We start from the raw sequence: 23941 nt of genomic DNA, 5'->3' as shown, positions 1-23941 counted from the left end.
CTTTACCAAATACAGAATAATTCTGTTGATTGAAAAGTGACATATAAGCTAAATAAGCAAAATAATATATCAGCATGGTCATAAATTGGGTGAAGCAAGGACTATCTCCTCATGAGACAGACAGATTATTCCTTATGTTAGGCAGGATGACATGGTACAAGCTATCATAGTCAGTGACCTAATTGATCATAAGATGATTTTATTGGATAAATGATTGGTCAGGAGGTACAAAAATATATTGGGGGACCCTAACCTCTGCCACACTAAGTTTAATAAAAAAATAGAAACAAGGGTGGAGGGCTTTTAGTTAACTTGCTATAATTGAGAAAGTTAAGTTAGAATCTGTAGCTCAAACCTAGTCTTTGACAAACCCAAAGACGCCAGCTTTTGGGATAAGAACTTGCTATTTGATAAAAATTGCTGGGAAAATTGGAAACTAATATGGCAGAAACTAGGCATTGATCCATACTTAACACCATACACCAAGATAAGGTCAAAATGGGTTCATGACCTAGGCATAAAGAATGAAATTATTAATAAATTAGAGCAACACAGGATAGTTTACCTCTCAGACCTGTGGAAAGGGAAGGTCTTTATGACCAAAGAAGAACTAGAGATCATTACTGATCACAAAATAGAAAATTTCGATTATACCAAACTGAAAAGTTTTTGTACAAACAAAACTAATGCAGACAAGATTAGAAGGGAAGGCAATAAACTGGGAAAATATTTTTACAGTCAAAGGTTCTGATAAAGGCCTCATTTCCAAAATATATAGAGAATTAACTCTAATTTATAAAAAATCAAGCCATTCTCCAATTGAAAAATGGTCAAAGGATATGAACAGACAATTCTCAGATGAAGAAATTGAAACTATTTCTAGTCATATGAAAAGATGCTCCAAGTCATTATTAATCAGAGAAATGCAAATTAAGACAACTCTAAGATACCACTACACACCTGTCAGATTGGCTAAGATGACAGGAAAAAATAATGATGATTGTTGGAGGGGATGTGGGAAAACTGGGACATTGATGCATTGTTGGTGGAGTTGTGAACGAATCCAACCATTTTGGAGAGTAGTTTGGAACTATGCTCAAAAAGTTATCAAACTGTGCATACCCTTTGATCCAGCAGTGTTACTACTGGGATTATATCCCAAAGAGATTATAAAGAAGGGAAAGGGACCTGTATGTGCACGAATGTTTGTGGCAGCCCTTTTTGTAGTGGCTAGAAACTGGAAACTGAATGGATGTCCATCAGTTGGAGAATGGCTGAATAAATTGTGGTATATGAAAATTATGGAATATTACTGTTCTGTAAGAAATGACCAACAGGATGATTTCAGAAAGGCCTGGAGAGACTTACACGAACTGATGCTGAGTGAAATGAGCAGGACCAGGAGATCATTATATACTTCAACAACAATACTATATGATGACCAGTTCTGATGGACCTGGCCATCCTCAGCAACGAGATCAACCAAATCATTTCTAATGGAGCAGTAATGAACTGAACTAGCTATACCCAGAAAAAGAACTCTGGGAGATGACTAAAAACCATTACATTGAATTCCCAATCCCTATATTTATGCCCACCTGCATTTTTGATTTCCTTCATAAGCTAATTGTATAATATTTCAGAGTCTGATTCTTTTTGTACAGCAAAATAACGTTTTGGTCACGTATACTTATTGTGTATCTAATTTATATTTTAATGTACTTAACATCTACTGGTCATCCTGCCATCTTGGGGAGGGGGTGGGGGGTAAGAGGTGAAAAATTGGAACAAGAGGTTTGGCAATTGTTAATGCTGTAAAGTTACCCATGCATATATCCTGTAAATAAAAGGCTATTAAATTAAAAAAAAATAAAAAAAAGAATCTGTAGCTCATACCTCTGAGTACTAATAAAGAGAATTTTGATATGATTCTACCAAATTAATTAATGCTAATTGGAATAGAATAGGGGTCCAATGAATTATTTGTGACACTTTTAGATGGTCAATGAATTATTTCAATTTTTTTATCCTGTAAGATAACATAGGTTGAAATATCAAGTCTAGACTAATTATTATTATTATTATTGTTATTATTATTATTATAACCTCTTGGTACTCCAATATTTCCTAAATTATCTTTCCTTAATCCATTTTCTAAGTTCTGCTTTCAATAAGATGTTTAACACTTTTCTTCTTTTTTTATAAATTCTTTTGACTTTATTTTGTTTCTAGATATTTCATACAGCAATTAGTTTGCCCAATTCTAATCTTCAATACATTTTTCCCCCAGAGCTTCCATATTTCTTCTTCTCCCCTCCTCCCCCCCCCAGCCAGCCTCACTTATCCAATTCTGCTTTGTAAACAATTCTTTTCTTTTCTCCAAGGAAATTTTATGTCTCTTTTACCATTAGACCAATTCTGTTTTGGTTCTTTTGGGTGCAATTTTCTTTATTATTTTTATATCTCTTTTACCAAGCAACTAATTTTCTTTTCACATTTTTTACTTTTGCTTCATTATTTTTTCCCATTTCACTCCTACCACTCATCTCTGTCTTTAACTCTTCAAAAATTTTTCTAGGGTCTGTGTCCCATCACCATTTTTCTTTGAACTTGTGACTTTTTGGTTATTTTTGCTCTCTTTTTTAGTCTATGTCTTGGTCTTTACCACTATAGTAATTTTTGAATGTTAAGTTATTTTTTTTAAATTGTTTGCTCATTTTACCAGCCTCTTCCTTGACTTTGAACTATATATTAAAGTTGTCCTTTACCCGCCTAGGAGGCACTGTCTGAAGTCTGTCTCAGGCTTTTTCATGTTTTCAGAACTAATCTGGGGGTCTGGAAGTTTTTCATGCTTTCCTTATGATGTGACCTGTGGGGAGATGTAGTCACTACTCTCCTGATCTGTGGTTTTGTCTTTGCCCAGGAAAGCTTCTGATCTTTAGTAATCACAAGCAGTAGAATTCTTCAAAGCCCTAAAATTTGAACAGGTCACTCACTCTCCTGGAGCCTCGAGCATCAGCATTCCTCTCCACTTTGAAACTGCAACATAGAAATGGTTATGAGAAAGAAATCCAACAGTCAGTGCCAACAAAAAGATCTAATATCTGTATGACCCAGGATAAATTACTTAATCCTGTGTGCCTCAGTTTCCCATAAAATGAACTGGAAAAGGAAATGGCAAACTACCCTAGTATCTTTGCTGAGCAAAGCACAAATGGACTTATTAAGAGTTAGACAGGACTAAAAATGATTGAGTAAAAACAGACTGGATTTTTTTCCTACTCTGATGGTATATAAGGAGTAGAAATAAGTTGTAGTTCCTGAAAAGTGTCAATTAGTCTTTGGTGCCAGGCACAACCATGTGATCACTCATTTAGAGCAAATCAGGAGTATCAATTTGTTTTTAAATCAATAATATTATTTAGTGATGAAAAATGTGAGGTCCAGAGATGTTAAATTACTTTCCTATATGACATCATTGTTAGAGACATTGAAAAAGGTCTAATACTAAGATAAACCCTTTTGATTTTTCTTAAACTACTAAGTTTAGTTGTTTCTAATGAAGAAATGTAAATGTTATCAACAATATCTGGAATATATAGGCTTAGTGATCCAATCCTCATGATTATTCATATCATTAAATGTATGATGCCACAGAATGAACAGTAATAAGAGAAATCATTATTAATAATCAGTGATTTGGGGAGTGCCAGAATTCTGCTTTTTTGTTAAGGTCCTAATTTCAAAAGTTCAGTAGTCAGAAGGACATTACTGATAATGAGACTGGATTAGCATTCTTAAAATCTTGTTTAGATTCCACCCTGTGGGGAAGCATCTAAGCTCTACTTAGATGTGGGTGGGGATAAGTTCTTTGAATAGATTGCCTAAGATTGAGAATGGTCTGGATATACAGATACTCACTTCTTGAGGTGATGTTACTCTTAGCTAACTTCTCACTGTAATATTCATTATCTCACTAATTGTTAAAAGAATCAGATTTGATTGCCACCCAAGGTAACACCCTTTTTCCAAAAAAGCACAAAAGTCTAAAACCCATCAATTTGATGGCCTTTAGCATTCAAGAGTGCCAATTTTATTAAATGCTGCATTAAATTACCTAGAAGTTATGTCTCTCAAACTGTTTTAAAATGTCACAATAGTCATGCAGGATTAACACAGTAGGAAACAGAGGCCAGATCCAGGAAAACTAGAGAGATGATTCTATGAAAACTTTCAGCAAAGCCTAGATTCCTCTAAAACCACTTCAGGAAAAAATGAAATATATATATATATATATATATATATATATATAGAGAGAGAGAGAGAGAGAGAGAGAGAGAGAGAGAGAGAGAGAGAGAGAATCAATTGAATTCAAGTAAGTGGCTCTGGAGAAGCTGAGTTCAAATTCAGGTTCAGATATTTGTGAGCTGTGTGACCACAGGGAAGTCACTTAACCCTTCAGTTCCCCATCTGTAAAATCAAATGTGGAAAGACAAGGCAAACCACTGTAATCATTACAAAGAAAATCCTAAATGTGATCATGGAGAAATGTGGTCAAAATTGACACAACTTGGGCAGCTAAGTGGCATAGTGTATAGAGCACCAGCCCTGAAGTCAGGAGGACCTGAGTTCAAATCTGGTCTAAGACACTTAACACTTCCTAGCTGTGTGAGGCTGGGCAAGTCACCTAACCTCAATTGCCTCAGCAAAAAAAAAAAGACATTATCACAACTGAAATAAGTCAAGAACAACAGCAACAATTCAAAACAAAAGAAATAAAGCAATTAAAAAATAATATTTTTGCAGTCCCCTGCCAGTATACACATACATACTCACATACACACGCACATATACCCCACTTTACTGAAAAGACCAATCCAGATGTAAGCCAGAAAATATGACAGAGGTAAATCAAAAGGATTTAAAAATTGACTTGATGCAGGAAGTATGGAAAAACAGACGGCTCAAAAAGAAAATTACAACATTGTCAATTTTAATGACTAGGCGAATGCTTGTTTCATGAAGAAAAATTCAAAAGTCAGAAACTTCTTTTTTTTTTGGTTATTTTCATCATGGAAGAAAAGACACATTGTGTCACATTTGAATCTCAACTGGACATTTAGATAGAACTGTCTGCTGTGGAATTAATCAGTTATCAGAATATAAAGTCTAACATTTTCTTTTGCATATTTAAAAAAATAATTTCAATTTGTCATGTCCTGGAAAAGTAATTATCCAAAAGTAAGAATTATTTCTAAAATGAGATTAGGACCTAAGCAGGAGACTGAGATGCTTCCATATGTACTTTTGTGAATAGGTTTTATGATTTGTATTCTAGCTTTTTATATCACTTCCTGTGCCCCCAAATCTATCTCCCTCTCTGCATATTTTCTTTTCCCATCTGTTTCTTATCTGTCTTTCTTTTTGTCATTGTCTCTTTGTCTCTTCTCTGTTTATCCTTAACAGCTCACCATATTCACTCATTTGTATTTTAGATATTCCAAGCCCCACCCCAAGCTGATGTCTCAAAGTTTATCATAATTATGCATAAGTTTCTCTCTTGCTCAAAATAATAAGTAAATTTAATGGATTAATATTTATTAGAAAATAATAACATATTTTTGAAAAGTGAGATGTTGGAATATAACATCCTGGATTCCTCTACCTCAGCATTTAGCTCTTTCTTTTCTAATATGTTGTTTCCTTGAAAATTAATAGAGTCTTTGAACATTAAAAAATTACATTTATTTTATTTTTTTCTTAATGAGATTACTTGAATTGATCTCCTGTAAAAGGTTATTTAAGATTTTTTAGCCTAGCTATGCAGGGCAGATTAGAACTCAGGTTTTTTTATTCTTTCATCATCATCATGAATGAGACCAGGGGAAGTTTTCTCAAAAACCCGATGAGATGGTATGAGTCAGATCTTAGGCCTAAATCACATGATCCCTATTCCCAGAGGTCTGCTGAGCAGAAGGTTGAGCCTTAGGCCCAAATTGCAGGAAGTCATGTGATCCCTGTTCCCAGAGAAATCTAGGGCAAGAAACATCAGATCCTAGGTCTAAGCTTCAGGAAGTGACATGACCTATAGGAAACAGGCAACATTGGTGACCTTTGGTCAATAATGATTACTTCCTTTTTAGTCCAACCAATGAAAAGACTTGGGTCTTTTGCTATTCAATGTTGGAGGGGATATGAGAAAATTGGAACACTAATGCATTATTGGTGGAGTTGTGAAGTGATCCAATCATTCTTAAAAGCAATATGGAAAAATGCCAAAATCACTACAAAACTTGTGCATACCCTTTGATCCAGCAGTGTTTCTACTGGGCCTATATCCTACAGAGATCTTAAAAAAGGGTAAAGGACCCACATGTGCAAAAATGTTTGTGGCAGCCCTCTTTGTAGTGGCAAGGAACTGGAATCTGAGTGGCTGCCCATCACTTGGAGAATGGCTGAATAAGTTGTGGTATATGAATGCAATGGAATATAATTGTTCTATAAGAAATGATCAGCAGGATGATTTCACAAAGGCATGAAGAGACTGACATTAATTGATGCTAATTGAAATCAATAGAACCAAGAGAATATTATAAACAACATTATAAAACAACAAGTTTATGTATGTGATGATCATTTCTAATGGATGTGGATCTTTTCAACAATGATGTAATTCAGGGCAGTTTCAATATACTCATGATGGAAAGACCCATCTGCATCCAGAAAGAGGACTATGGAAACTTAATATAGATCAAACAGTATTTTCACCTTTTTGTTGTTTGCTTTTTTCTTGTTTTGTTTCTCTCTTTTTTTCCTTTTTTGATCTGAATTTTCTTGTGCAGCATGATAATTGTGGAAATATATATAGAAGAATTGCACATGTTTTATATATGTATATAGATATTGGATTGCTTACTGTTTAGGAGAGGATGTGGGGAGAAGGGAGGGGAAAAAATTGGAACATGAGTTTTTGAAATAGTGAATATTGAAAACTATGTATGCACATATTTTGAAAATACAAAGGTAAAAAAAATACTACCCACCTCCAGAGAGAGAACTGATGAATTCTGAAAGCAGATTGAATCATATATATTTTTAACTTTATTTTCCTTCATAATTTTCACTTTTTTTTTTTTTTTTTTTTTTTTTTTGCAATATGGTTCATATGGAAATGTGTTTAAAAATCAGTATCAAATTGCTTGTCTTCTCAAGGATGTTAGGAGGATGGGAGGGACAAATTTAGAACACATTTTTGAAAATCATTGTAAAAGAATTACATCTGTAATTTGAAAATATTTAATGAGATAAATGAAAATATATTTAAAAAGGAAAAAAAGAATTCACCTGTAACGACCGCACTAGCATCCAGGATATCTTAGAATCAGCCGGAGTCAGGATAACCAAAAGTCCTTAGTCTTTATTCTTGGTCTTTAGGGGTAGAAGTGAAGGGATGGAAGCAGGATTTCCACAGCCTCCTCCTTCTTCTTCTATGGCCAGACTGACCCTGACTAGTCTTACTCCACCCCCTCGTCCCTCCTACAATTTTCTGTATACACCAATCAGCAAAATAGCACATGTTAGTGGGAAGGGCCATTTTCCAAGCATATAGTTATAAAGTATTGTCCAATCAGTATTTAGCCTCAAGTGCTCAGCTCTCCTGACCTCAGTGAATCAACTCAAGAGTTTCAGCCCTCTACATTCACCTACTTGAAAAGACTGTTCCTAAAATATTCAAATGTTAATTTCTTTGTATTCTAAATCACTTTTCAATTAAAGTCTATGCCTTGTATATAAATGGGCTTTAAAATGTTATTTCTCTAAGTAGAATGGTCTAAAGGAAGTAATTATTCATTAGGAATGCTCTGTAGTTGGGAGTACAATGATCAGAGTATCAGTCCTGAACTCAAGAAGACTCATCTTCCTGAGTTTAAATGTGACCTGGGAAAAGTCATGCAACCCTGTTTACCTCAGTTTCCTCATCTAAAAAATGTGCTAGTGAAGGAAATCGCAAGCTGTTCCAGTATGTCTGCCAAGAAAAACCCAAATGGGATTACAATGAGTCAGATACATCTGAAACAATTGAACAACAACAAAACTTTGTGTCTCCAGAGCTTAGAACAGTATCTAAATTGAAATTAGTGCTTACTAAATGCTCATGAAATGACTAAAATATCTGTTTTAGTGGAAGAACTTCTCTTACTGAGAGGTCCTTATATTAATAAAATCACTGGTCCTGATACACTTCATGATAACAATAACAATAAGAATATCTAGAAGATCCATAGGCATAATAATAATAAGGCTACCTTAGTTTTGCTTATTTTTCTTTCCTTCAAACTGTCACAATTTTAGCAACAGTTTTTTTAGTGTTTATTTTATTAATCAGAGAAATAAATGACAAAAAATTCTAAAACAAATGTTGAATATATACAAATTATAACAGTTTAGTTTGGGAAATTTAGTTTCTTAGTGTTCTGTCTATAAAGATGCAGTTTTCATTTTAAGATAATGATCTTACTTCGCCAGTGTGGAAAAACTATTCACCAATGTTGAAACATTTTCTAGCTTTGTGTAGGAGGAAGGATGTCATTTGCTATATATCTAGAAGCAGGAACAGAGCTACATTTTCTTTTGTAACTTTCCAGTAAACAACTTTGTTCTGATAAAGCTCTCTCAGAAGTATCTGATATCGTAGGAAATGGGGGTGTCTTAAAATCTTTTGCAAGGCTCTTCACCAAGATTTTCTCAGGTATGAATGAATTTCTTATTGCCTCACTGAACTTGTTTCCTCATTTGTAAAATTAAGAGGTTGGACTAAATGATCTCCATGGACCTTTAGAGCTTAAACATTTGTTGATTCTGAATAATGAGAATATTCATTGCGGATCAAATATGGCATTTCATTTATTTTCATTTGTATCATTTTGATATATATGTAAGATGTATACTCTCTTCCTTTTTTTTTTAATTGAGTACACTTAACTAAAATTGTATGGGTAAATATCTCCTAGTAGTCATTTATTTAAAAATTATATTAATGCTATGGACCTTCTTTTAAAATGTATTCAACAAAAGACAGAGCTCCTTTCTGAACATATGTTACAGGCTAGCATTAGAAAAGATAGGGCCCACAAGATATTCTATAAGGGACAGTTGGGGTTCCAAGAACCTGGACATGACCCACAAATATAATGATCCACCTTAAAACTCAAGTTGGAAAATATACCACAATTCACCATCCAGGTGTCATGTAACCTTGGTTATTCCAGCCTTAGTTTTTAAAGCTGTTTAGCTTAAGTAAAAACCAGTCCTCCTGATATTCCTTTTGGCATTCTAAGTTTTAATGATGCCTAGCACAGCAGTGTAATTAACAGTACCAGTGATATATAACAATCCTGGGCTTTCCACTGATATAAACAGAAGGCTTATGCCAGATTGCTTGTTAAAGGTACACACGGTGGCAAAGTACACCAGATGAAACAATCCCCCAGTAACTGTGTAATGAGGTAAAGACAGCTGTAACATTATTTTAGAACTTTGAATGTGAAGATTTAAAGTCTTCGGTGATGGTGCAGATGGAATGATTGCTCTCCCCATGGACAATGTCACTGGAAATAGATCAGCCCTCCAATCACACTAGATTGCTAATAGCTAAAACATGTTTTGCTTTTTGAGTGAGTGAGAATGTAGAAATTCCCAGTTTACTTGATAAATCTTTGCTTGGAGAGAATTTCACAACCCTGTAAGTAAAAGTAAAAATTTCTGATATATTTGTGTGTGTGTGGGTGGGTGGGTGTGTTGGTGGGTGTGTAAATAGGAAGAGAGACACAGAGACAGAGAGAGAGAAAGAGAAGAGAGAGCGAGAGCGAGAGTGAGAGCGAGAGCGAGAGCGAGAGCGAGAGAGAGAGAGAGAGAGAGAGATTGTATATATATATATATATATATATATATACTCATATATGGGAAAAAAATTTTAGTCGATAAAAGAAAAAATAAGCTAATTTTATTTGTGGGGAAAATATGCTATCATTGGCCATAATTATATAAATAATCCTATGGAAATCAAGTCCATGCCTAGAAAACTAAAGAAACCTAGGAAATAAATGAGATATTCAGATAAATAAAATCTTAATCACTTCAATGTAATTGGGATACAAAGTCTGAATTTGACAGCATAGTCATGTCCTAGGAGAAAGAAAAGTATATTCATATTGATACTCCTACTATTTTATTGGGGTCACATTGGTCATAGAGCATGAAGATTAGGAATGTAATGTTGGATGTGTTTTTTGAAACTGCTATTTACATTCTTATAAACAGCTGCAATTTGATCCCAGTGTCTCAGAGTTAAAGTACATGAGTATAAGCAAGTTCATGAGTTGTGCCAAACTGAGAACCTTTAGTAGCTTTCTGTAATGTTTTTATCATGAAAAGGTGAATTCTAATCCTTAACTCCTATTTCTCTCTTGTTACTTTTTGTGTGGTTTTGCAGGTTATAAAATGATTTATAATGAAATAATGTTCAAGCCCATGTGCAACTCAGATAATAGCTAGGACTTTTTAGGTGAGTTTTCTTTTCTCCTTTTATTCCCTTTCGTCCTCCTCCTCCTTCTCCTTCTCCTCTTCTTCCTCATCTTTGCTTCTTTATTCTTCCTTCTCTTTTGCTTATTGTTGTTCATATATGCAGATGTCAGCTTGATCATCAGATTTTTCGTTTGACTATCTTCTATAGATTGAATAAGAAACTTTTAATTCACAGGAAAGTAGGAAGATCTTGAAGTATAACATAAGCTGAATATACAAATATTTATTCTCCTTTGAGTAAAGATCCTTATTGTTTCTGGCTGGGACTCATTATAAAGCAGTCAGAATAAATAACAGCTATACTATGTTCTAAAAAGAAAAATCCACAAGTCTATATTGGCTGTTTTCCTGTTGTAGAATATTTTCTCTTCCCATTTCCATCTGATTATCTATAAAAAAGGTTTTCACTGCCAATTTCTTTAGCACTATAAAATAATTTAAGATCAGAAAAAAAATTGATATATCTCTGGGGATACAGTAAGATGTTATTTCATCTACTCTTCAGTTATAACCCAAGGACCATGGAGATCTATAACAGAAAATACCTACACATAAGTTCCCCTATCAGTATGAACACCTTGAGAGTGAACTCCTTGCTTTTCTTATTTATTCCCAATCTTTATTTAGCTAGGTGCTTGCAGTGTTTTTCCATCCAATCATTATTAGAAATCCTAGCTATCCTCAAAGCTCAACTAAGGAACAAACTCTTACACAAAATTCTTCCTATTCTCCCACAGTATATGTGTTTTGCTTCTATCTTATGGAATTACTTAAAAGGCAATTCATACAAGTATTAAGCACATATATATATACATATATGTATACACATTCTTACATATATAAATACATACACATAGTTATTCATTCATATACACACACAAACACATACACACTCAGATATACACACACATATGTATATATGTGTGTGTGTGTATATATATATATATATATATATATATATATACACACAAAATGAATTATTATCTGTGTATATATTTATGCCCCCTTACAAAATGTTATTTAAAAATAAGGATTATATTGGTTTTGTTTTTAGGAATCCAGTATTTATTAGACAATGTTTGCTGAATTTAGACTGCATTCTTAAGTTAATCTAGTTTCAAAAAAGTTAATAAAAGGAACTGTATAAATTTATTTGGATTTAGTTTTATGAGATGATATAACACACAAATAAGTTGCCATTTACATTTCCATCAAAAAAAATTTCAATAGCTCTATTGTGACACTTAAAGAATTACTATTTCTGGGAGGTGTCACCAAGATGGTGGAGAGGAGACACATCTTTTTCTGAGATCTCCCCATATCCTTCAAATTATTAGCAAATTAAACCTCTGGATTGGTTTTGGAATAATAGAATATTTGAAGTGTAACAAATTTCCAATAGAAGATAATTTGAAAGATCTTCAAAAAAGTCTATTTCAATGACATGGAGGGAGGCAGGGCAAGTGTAGAAAGCCTTGCCGAAACCTAAGCCCAGTTAGTGCAGAAACCCAGGGAAATGTGAGCTCCATGAGCTGGAAATCTGCTTGGAGGAATCTACAGTAGTATTGGCTACTCTGTCCTGGTTGCAAGATGGTAGATCAGAAGATTAGCTGTAAGACGTAAAAAACAAAAACAGAAGGCAAATATTGAGCCCCTAAACTCCAGAATATCTGCACCTGGCCATGGCCACTCAGCACATGAAGTTAGTCACCACTAATCCAGTGCAGCTACTGTCAACTGTAGAGGAAGCTTGGACAATCTCCCCTTTGTCCTAAAAGCAGACCTCAACTTAAAAAAAATGAGCACAAAAGCAAAAAGAACTCTGAACATAGATAGTTTTTATGGAGAAAGAAAAGAGCAGATATCAAAACCTGAGGACACTAATCACCTCTAAATGAAGTTCTAAAAGGTGATATGAATGGGTCCCCATCTCACAAGGCCCTCTTGGAAGAATTCACAAGGGATCTTAAAAGAACTTAGAAGAAAAATAAGGAAAGAAAATGAGAACTTTGCAAAAGGGTTTGGAAAAGGAAACACAGAAATTATCTGAAGAAAACTTCTTACAAAATAGATTTAGTGAAATTGCAAAAGCATATAACTCCTTACAAAATAGATATGATGAAATGGAAAAAAGAAAACAACTCCTTGAAAAGAGAATTAGTGAAATGGGAAAAAAAATCCATAGAACAGAACAACTTGTTTAAAAATTCAATTGGTGAAATACAAAAGGAACTAAAAATTATAACTGAAGAAAATAATTCACTAAAAATTAGAACTAAACAAGTGGAAATGAATGACTCAAAGAGACATCAAGAATCAAACAAAACTAAAAAAATGAAAAAAAAAATAGAAGAAAATGTAAAATACCTCACTGGAAAAACGAATGACCTGGAAAATAGATCTAGGGAACACAATCTAAGGATTATTGGACTTACTGAAAACCATGATGAAAAAAACAGCCTAGACATCATCTTTCAGGAAATCATCAAGGAAAACTTTGCTCATGTCCTAGAACCAGAACATAAAATAGCCATTGAAAGAATCCACCTATCACCTCCTGAAAGAGAATCCAAGATGAAAACTCCAAGGAATATCATAGCTAAATTTCAGAATTATTGGACAAAGGAAAAGAAATTCAAGCAGCCAGAAATAAACAATTCAAATACCAAAGAGCCACAATAAGGATTACCCAGGATCTAGCAGTACCTTAAAGGATCAAAGGGCCTGGAATCGGATGTTCCGAAAGGCAAAGGAACTTGGAATACAGCCAAGAATAAATTACATTGCTAAACTGAGCCTTTTCTTTCAGAGAAGAAGACAGACATTCAATGAAACAGGTAATTTCATTTATCATTGATGAAAAGATCAGAGCTAAAATTTGATCTCCAAATATAGAACTCAAGAAAAGTGTAAAAAGGTTAGGAAAAGAAAAAAAGAAAGAACTCTTGAGAACTATATCTCTGATATGGGTATACATAGAGAGTGCAGGTATAGTTTCATTTTATTGTGATAATATTAAAAAAAAACTAGAGGTAGAAAAGGGATTATATTGGAAAAAGAGAGAAACAGGTACAATGAGGGAAATTACATCTTACAAAGAGGCAAAAAAGACCTATTATAATTGAAGAAAATAAAGGAGAGAATAAACATTGTGTGACTATTATTTTCATCAGATTTGGCTCAAAGAGAAAATATTAGTTATATTTGGTTTCCCAGATAAACTTATCTCATCTTATAGGAAAGTGAGAGGGGGAAGGGAAAAGCAAAAGGGGAGGCTAATAGAAGGGAAAACAGAAGTAATAGGAGAAAGATATAGGAATGGTTGAGGGGCTATAAAGGAGAAGGGCTGTTTGAGGGAATTGGTAGTCAGAAGCAAAATACTGGGGAGGACAGAAAAGGGGAAAGGAAAGAGAAAATCATAACTTGGTGTAAATAAGATGGCAAGAAACATGAAATTAGTCATTTTAAATGTGAATGTGAATGGGATGAACTCTCCCATAAAATAGAAGCAGATAGAAGACTGGATTAAAAGCCAGATTTCTACAATATGTTTTTTGTTTGTTTGTTTTATCAGAAACACATTTAAAGCAGAGTGATGCATACAGAGTATGCAGAGTAAACGTAAAAGGCTGGAGTAGAATCTAATATGCTTCAGGTGAAGTAAAAAAAGCAGGAGTAGTAATCCGGCTCTCAGTTCAAGTAAAAGCAAAAATAATAAGAGATATAAGGAAGGAAACTATATCTTGCTAAAGGATATCATAGATAATAAAACAGTAACAAAACTAAACATATATGCACCAAATGATATAGCATCAAAATTCCTAGAGAAAAAGTTAAGAGAGCTGCAAGAAGAAATAGATAGCAAAACTATAGTAGTGGGGGATCTCAACATTGCTCTCTCAGAACTAGATAAATTGAACTACAAAATAAGAAAGGAGTTAAAGAGGTAAAGAGAATGCTAGAAAAGTTAGATATGATAGATCTTTGGAGAAAATTGAATGGAGACAGAAAGGAGTATACTTTATTTTTGGCAGTTCTTGGAACTTATACAAAAATTGACCATATTTTAGGGCATAAAGACCTCAAAATCAAATGCAAAAAGACAGAAATAGTAAATGTGTTTTTTTCAGCTCATGATTCAATAAAAATTACATGCAACAAAAGGCCAAGAGAAAATAGACCAAAATTTAATTGGAAACTAAATAATCTTATCCTAAAGAAAGAATAGGTGAAACAACAAATCATAGACACAATCAATAATTTTATCTAAAAGATGACAATAGTCAGACGCTACACCAAAATTTGTGGGATACAGCCAAACCAGTTATTAAGGAAAATTTTATATCTCTACATGGTTACTTGCAGAATAGAGAAAAAGAAGACCAATGAATTGGACTTACAACTAAAAAAGCTAGAAAAAGAATAAATTAAAAATCTTAATTAAATACCAAATTTGAAATTCTGAAAATAAAAGGGGAGAATAATAAAATTTAAAATAAGAAAACTATTGAAATAATAAATAATATTATGAATTGGTGCTGTAAAAAAAGCCAACAAAATAAATAAAGCTTTAGTTAATTTGATTAAAAAAAGGAAAGAAAAAAAATCAAATTGTTAGTCTCAAAAATGAAAAGGAAGAATTTTCCACCAATGAAGAGGAAATTAGGACAATAATTAGGAGTTGTTTTTCTCAGTGTCCCTGACATAGAATCAAAACTAGAAAATGAATTTTACTTCCATCAATGAAGAGGAAATTAGGACAATAATTAGGAGTTGTTTTTCTCAACAATAAAATTGATAATCTAAGTGAAATGGAGAAATACCTACAAAAATATAGATTGCCCAGATTAACAGAAGAAGAAATAAAGGATTTAAATAGTACCATTTTAGAAAAAGAAATATAATGAGCTATTAATCAGCTCCCTAAGAAAAAATCTGCAGGACCATATGAATTTAAGTATGAATTCTACCAAATATTTAAGGAACAAATAATTTTAATACTATACAAAGTATTTAACAAAAAAGGGAAAGGTGCCAATACCAAGACCAAGTAGGGTGAAAACAGAGAAAGAAAATTGTAGACCAGTTTCCCTAATAAATATTGATGCAAAAATCTTAAATTAAATATTAGCAAAGAGATTGCAGAAAGTCATCCCTGGGATGATACAGTATGACCAAGAAGAATTAATACCAGGGATACAGGGCTGATTCAATATTAAAAAAAAAACCTATTAGAATAATTAATAATAATAACCAAACTAACAAAAAATCATATGATTATCTCAATAGATGCAGAAAAAAATTTAATAAAATTCAACATCCATTCCTATTAAAAATACTAGAGTATAGGAATAAATTAACTTTTCCTTAAAATGATCAGTAGCAGCTATTTAAAACCATCAGCAAGTATTATATGTAAAGGACATAAACTTGAACCATTCTCAATAAAATCAGGTCTGAAACATGTTTGCCCATTATCACTATTACTATTCAATATTGTATTAGAAATGTTAACTTTGTCAATAAGAGAAGAAAAAAGAGATTAAAGGAATTAGAATAGATAGTGAGGAAATCAAATTATCACTCTGCAGATGACATGATGGTATACTTAGAGAACCCTAGAGAATCAACTACAAAACTACTAGAAACAATTCACAACTTTAACAAAGTTGCAGTATACAAAATAAATACTCATAAGTCATCAGCATTTTTATATAGTATCAACAAACTCCAGCAACAAGAGAGAAATCCATTTAAAATAACTGTCGATAAAATAAAATATTTGGGAGTCTACCAACAAGGGAAAGTCGGGAACTATGTGAACACAACTACAAAACACTTTCCACACAAATAAAGTCAGATCTAATAAATTGGAAAAATGTCAAGTGATCAAAGGTAGGCAGAACAAATATAATAAAAATGACAATACTATCTAAATTAATCTCCTTATTTAGTCCCATACCAATAAAACTGCCAAGAAATTATTTTATAGATCTAGAAAAATAATAACGAAGTTCATCTGGAAGAACAAAAGGTCAAGAATTTCAAGGGGATTAATGAAAAAACAAATGCCATTGTAGATAGCCTTGCTGTGCCAGACCTAATACAGCAGTCATCAAAACATTTGGTACTGGCTAAGAAATGTAATAGTTGATCAGTGTAAAAGGTTAGGTTTATAGAATAAAGTAGTCAATGACTCTAGTAATCTAGGGTTTGACAAATCCAAAGGTCCCAGCTTTTGGGATAAGAACTCACTTTTTGACAAAAACTGTTGGGAAAATTGGAAACTAGTATGGGAGAAACTAAGCATTCAACCATACCTAACACCATATGCCACGATAAGGTCAAAATGGGTTCACGATTTAAGAGTGATATTTTAAGCAAATCAGAAAATATAGGATAGTTTACTTTTTAGATCTGTGGAGAATGTAGGAATTTGTAAACATAGAACTGGAGCTCATTATAGAGCAAAAAATAGATCATTTTGGTTACATTAAGTTAAAAAAGTTTTTGTCAAAACAAAACTAGTACAAACAAGATTAGAAGGGAAGCAATAAATTCAGAAAACATTTTTTTTCATTTAAGGGTTCTGTGAAGTCCTCATTTTTAAAATAGATAAAGAATTTACTTAAATTTTTGAGAAATCATGCCATTGTCCAATTGCTAGATGGTCAAATGAAACGAACCAAAAATTTTCAGATAAAGAAATTGAAACCAACTCTAGTCATATGGAAAGTTGTTCTAAATTGTTATTGATCAGAGAAATGCTAATTAACACAATTCTGAAATCCCATTACATACCTCTCAGACTGGCTAAAATGATAGGGAAAATGATAAATTTGGGGGGTATGTGGGAAAACTAGAACATGAATGCATTGTTGATGGAATTGTGAATTGATCCAACTATTCTGGAGAGCAATCTGGAACTATGCCCAAAGGGCTATCAAACTATGCATACTCTTTTATCCAGCATTATTTTTACTGGACGCATATCCCAAAGACATCTTAGAGAAGAGAAAGGGTCTCACATGTGCAAAAATGTTTGTGGCAGCTTTTTTTGCAGGGGCAAGAAAATGGAAACTGAGTGGATGCTCATCAATTGGAGAATGGTTGAAATAAGTCATGGTATATGAATGTTATGGAATTTTGTTGTTCTATAAAAAACCATCAGGAGGATGATTTCAGAGAGACCTGGGAAGATTTACATGAGAAAATGCTAAGTTAAATAAGCAGAACCAGGAGGTCCTATTACAGAGCAACAAGAATATTATATGATGATCAATTCTGATGGACATGGATCTTTTCAACAATGAGATGATTCAGGCCAGTTCCAATGATGTTATGAAGAGAGCCATCTATACCAGAGAGAGACTATGGGAACTGAGTATGTATCATAACATAGCATTTTCACTTTTGTTATTGTTTGCTTGAATTTTATTTTCCTTCTAATTTTTCTTCCTTTTTGATCAGATTTTTCTTGTGCAGCAAGATAATTGTATAAATATATGTGCCTATATTTGATTTACATATATATTTTACCATGTCTAACATATGTTGCATTACTTGCCATTTGGGGAGGGGGGGCAAAAGGGGGGATTGGAACACAAGGTTTTGCAAGGGTCAATGATGAGAAATTATTGTTGAATATGTTTTGAAAATAAAAAGATTCTATAAAAAAGAATTCCTGTTTCTTCAGATTATGAGAATACTCAAACAAAATAAAACAAGTGCTTAATATCATAAGAAGTCATTTTAACATGATATGGACAATTTTAAAAAGTAATACCTTTATCACTCAGAAATTTCTTCTCCAAGGTTACACTAAGGCACACTAATTCTCAAAGATTTTATCAGTGAAGTGTAGCAGGTTTGTCTTGCCAGAAAATCTTCTGGGATGGTTCAACACAGTCTTCTGTCTGAGAACCAGTACAGCTACTTGCAAAAGTATTCATTCCCAATATGTTAGGCATAGTTTTTTTTTGTTGTTGTTGTTGTTGTTCTTGCTTGTTTGTTTTCTTTGTGTGCATGTGTGTGCGTGTGTTCTTTCCATGCTTTTATAATCATTTATATATCCTTTCTTTTCCATATTGTGTCCCTGAAATAGAATATCTTTTTTTTTTACAAGGGCCAGATTTGTATTTTTGTCTTTGAATCCCTAATTCCTAACAGTGCATTAAACATAGTGATTGATTGACAACTGCTTGAATTTAATTTCTTGCCATTTATGGAGAATAATCCATAATTATTAAAACCCAAATTAATTAATTAATAGTTGACATTTACATAGTCCTTCAAGGTTTGTAAAACTCTTTGAATATATTATCTGTTTGATCTTAATAATCCTGTCTGATGAAATGTATACATATTACAGTTGAGGAAACAGTGGCTCAGAAAAGCTCAGTCTGTCAGCTAGCAATTATTAAATATCTACTCTCTGCTGGGCACTACACTAAGTTCTAAGGATACAAAGGAAAAAAGGTCTACTTTCAATGAGATAAACTGATGTGGAAGAAAGCATCAAAACAACTATTTATAAATAAGATTTTTTTTTGTGGGGTAGTTTTAGGGGGAAATTTGGGAGGATTTAAAGAGGTTTTCTTTAGAAAGTGGTGCTTTTTCTAAGATCTGAAGAAAGCAAAGGAAGCCAGGAAACAATGAAAAAGAACAGTCCAGAGATGATAGAACCAGTAATTGTCAGAAATGGGCTTTATTTTTAATCTGTTTGATTCTAATCTAGATTGAGTGATAGTAAACTATACACCATGCCACAGTTATTCTAGGAGTGTTACAAATGGATGGCTTACATTATGTTATAAGACAAACTTAAAAAAAAAAAAAAGATGAACTGTTTACAAAACATCCAAGAAATCATTGAGCAGAAAAAGTTCTTTCATTGTGTGCCAAATTACATTGGTAGAAGATAGTTTTTTCCTGAAATGATCTGTTATTGAAAAAAACCCAGTAACATTTGGTATATGAAGGCAGTGTTCCACATAGCCATATGTGCCTGTTGATTTTTTGCCATTTAAAAAAAAATAATAATACTGTGAGGACTAGAAATAAGTGGAGCCCTAATTTCAAACCATGTTGAATTGAGTGAGGTCTGTTTCACTTGCACAAAACTGAATAAGTTGATTTGATGCTGAACAGGAAAATGAAATATAGATGAATCCTGAAAATTTCTCTGAGGGAGAGGATAACATCTGTGTAATACTATTTTTAATTGATTAGTGCCCTAAGCATTATAGCTTATACAAAAGAAGAAATTCTAAACACTCCTCATACCCAGACACAAGCCCCTCTTGATTTTTTTTAGCAGTATATATAGCTGTTCTTATCTTACATCTTTATCTGAATTATTAATTATATTGAGATATTATATCAAAATTTTAGAAACACCTAGGATATTTCCCTCATCCAAAACTATTTTAAACTGGAAAATAGAGTAACATTTTGTGTGATGTTTTATTAGAGAATCAGAAGGAAGGAAGGAATCAGAAAAAAACATTAAACTCAAACAAAGCTAAATAACATCCCTCCAATTTAGTGATGGTGTCATAACCTCAGTTTCCTTATTTGTGAAATGAAGATAGGAAGGCTAACAAAATGTAATTCACAAAGTTTAGTTTCAGAGCTTTTCTTTAGATAGATACATGTGCCCATCTTTTTGCATGAATGTATCGTAGGACTCTGTTCTGTATCTCTTATTCTTGGATCTTCTAGATCTTCCCATACTACAAGCTTGTAGTCCTTCATACATGATATTCCATTGATTGTCCCCATGTTTTTACAGAAAATGTTCACTGTTTATAATTTTCTTTCTTCACACTTCCATCACTTACAATGTTTTGGTATATTCAAGGCTTAGAGAAAAAAGCTATTATTTACATGAATTCATTCCTAGTCCTTCCTGTGATGTGGTTTATAACTCTCAAAGTCATTCAGTATGCAATATTCTGCATTATAACCATCTTGTTATAACTCATAACTCTACTGAATTGAAAAGTCCAAAAGGTAAATTTCACAAAATTACAAATAATAATATTAGCCTAAAAAAAGTATGAAAAGAACTCCCCTATTCCTCTCCTTTGCATCTATGGGACTCCCCAGACATTGCACATTGCTTCCATTTTCAGATTTTTTTTTGTATTGATTGTCACTGATTTTTTCTTTTTTTCATGATTTTCCTCTCTTTACCATATAATTTAATGCTATGACTCTCTTATTAGAGGAAGAAAGAAAAAAGAATAAACAGAAAATTTTATGTAAAAACAAATACGTTTTGAAAGATATCTCATGAAGGCAGAGATCTTAGTCTTACCATAACTTTGTTTCTTACTGAATTATTTATCCATTCATAAATTCAATGTCTTTATGAAGCATGTGTTTTTAAAATGTCTGGCCAGATTTCAAAAGGAATTTCAAAAATAAGATAAGATACAGTCCCTGTCTTCATGAAAAATGTGGTATAGCTTCATCTTTCATCAGTGTTCAGCAGAAACTAGGTGCTTCAAACATTTAGTGTTGCCTTGTCATTCATTTGTTGCCAATCAACAAATGAATGAATGAATGTTAATATATGATATTAAGAGGATTTGCTTTTTAATTCAATATCTGAGTCATAGTGATTGTTTAACAAAGTTTGCCACTCAGTATGGATTTTATTTGTTCCTTTAGTAACAAAATTTAAGGGTCTTGGATTTTTCTACTAGTTTTAGTTTCTTTCTCATTTCTCTACAACTTATACAAATTCAGAGTTCATTTGAACTCAGTGAAAACCTTGTATGAAGATCAGATACAGAAAGAAGATAAGGCATGCCTTTTATGTTCCACTCTTAATTCAGCAACTTTTCAGCTGTTACATATTGATAGACATTCCAATACTTCAAATATGAATATAAAACTTCACATTGCTCTCTTTTAAATAAAGAGGTAAAATATACAACTAATCATTGTTCATCTTAGTGAGGTTTCTTTGGTAATTATATTATGTGGTTTGGTATTGTTGGAGCTTGAATTGTGAATCCTGCTATATAATACAGAATAGCATTTAATTGCTCCTATTATAATTTATTCTCTCATTAGGTTCAGGATTTAGTAAATATATGAGTAGGTGAAAGTAAATTGCAATATAATTAGGTAATAGGAACCTATTTCTTTTTTTTTTTTTCCCTTCTCACTATTTTATAGCTAGGAAACAACAGCTAGTTCAAGGGTTTTGGAAAATTTTGTTTTCTTTACACACTTGGATTCAACAGAACACACCCCAAGATAAAATGTCACGGGAATCAATGCATTTCAGGGGTAGAGATTGTTATGTTCATAAACATCATTCTGTGATTGTAATGATGAACTATACAAACCAGAGAAATTTATGGGTAGTAGTCAAATCAGTAAAGTAGACAAGAAGTAAATTTTACATAAATGAAAGGCTGAGAAAAAAATAAATTCCCTTTGCATAAATCTGAGTTAAAAGAAAAAAAAAAAACTTATTCCTTTAATTTTCAGACATAAAATACAATGGGGACATATTTAGGTTCTTAAAATTAGAAATTAGAAAACAAATATTTTGTTAGAGATTGGCATTTAATAAAAATAATAACAATTTAGAATATAGGATTTAGGGTTAGGGAGACCTAATTTTAAAACCTATTTCATACTGATCAGAAGCATAAAACCTCAGCAGGTCAGTTAACCCCTCCAAGCCTCAATTTCCCTATCTGTAAAATGGAGATAATAAAAATTTTGTTTCTTGAAAAACTACATATTGTTTATTGTGACCTGTATTAATGTAATGTATATAGAATATTGATCTTAAAAATATAATTTTTTTGTCTCTTGGAAAAGAATTGAACTTATTAAGCACTTTTGAAAGCTTCCTTAAGACATTTATGTCTATTGCTTCAATTAAATTTAGGACTTCTACATATATTTTTACTATTTCTCTTAGACCCACATATTGACAGATAAGTACTACAGTATTTGAGCTTTGAAATGGTATAATCTTGTGATAAAATTTCTGTATCCACTTAGTATTTCCTGGGTCAGGAAAATATTTTTAATATTTATTATTCTTTTCAATGAGACCTTGAATTGTTCTAGGATTGGATTAAATTATCACAATTAAATTATTAATTTATCATCCTCACATAGGATGTGGTGAACAACCTTGCCCTAAATAAAATTCTCTCTTGAACTTGCTCTCTATCCTGGATCTTCTCTATCATATTGGCTAATTTTTTCAGGGAATATATCTCCTTTTTTGATGCTTAATATAATATTTTGAGAGTGTTGTCAAATAACATTATCTCTTTTTGATACATCTTCATTTTATATCTTAATCATTTGGGTGAGGGTGAAGTTTTGACTGTGGAACATTACTTACTTCAATGCTTTTCTATTCTGAATGCTTTCATTGAAAATGTCCTTACTGTGTGTGTAGGTAATATTCTTTAAAATAAAGTTTCTCCAACCATACTGGAGAGCAATTTGGAACTATGACCAAGGAGCTATAAAACTGTGCAGGCCCTTTGACCCAGTAGTGCCACTACAGGTTCTGTATCCCAAGGAAATCATAAAGAAGAGAAACGACCCACCGTGCAAAAATCTTAGTAGCAGCTCTTTTTGTGGTAGCAAAGAATTGGAAAATGAGTAGAAGCCCATCAAATGACTGAATAAGTTGTGGTATATGAAGGTAATGGAATATTATTTTTCTATAAAAATGATAAACAAGATGATTTTAGAAAGACCTGGAAAGATTTACATGAACTGATGCTGAACGAAACAAGAAGAACTAAGAATATATTGTACACAGTAACAGCAAGAATAAGTGATGATCATCTATAAAAAACTTGGTTCTTCTCAGTGGTTTAGTGATCCAAAGTAATTCCAATAAACTTTGGATAGAAAATATCATCTGGATCATGAAAGAGAAGTATGAAAATTTAATATGTTAATACATGCTATGTTCACTTCTTTTGTTTCTGTTTTTTTTTTTCTCTCTCTCTCATAGTTTTTCCCTTTTGTTCTGATTTGTATCTCCCAACATGAATCATAAAAAATGTGTATTTTTAAAATAACTTAAGGGGCAGCTAGGTGGCACAGTGGATAGGGCACAGCCCTGAAGTCAGGAGGACATGAGTTTAAATCTGGTCATAGACATTTAATGTGATCCTAGGCAAGTCATTTAACCCCAATTGCCTCAGGAAAAAATAAATTTATTAATTAAATTTAAAAAGGTTTTCTAAAAATGGTAAAATAGGCCTCTAATTTAGCATGTACATTCTTTTGATAATTTCTTTCAGTAATAATTAAATACAAAATTATTTAGCATTTCCCATTCTTCATATGTATTATG

Source organism: Sarcophilus harrisii, chromosome 6, assembly GCF_902635505.1.
Source record: "Sarcophilus harrisii chromosome 6, mSarHar1.11, whole genome shotgun sequence".
In the NCBI taxonomy this organism is placed as follows: domain Eukaryota; kingdom Metazoa; phylum Chordata; class Mammalia; order Dasyuromorphia; family Dasyuridae; genus Sarcophilus; species Sarcophilus harrisii.
Note: the sequence above shows the minus strand (reverse complement) of the source record.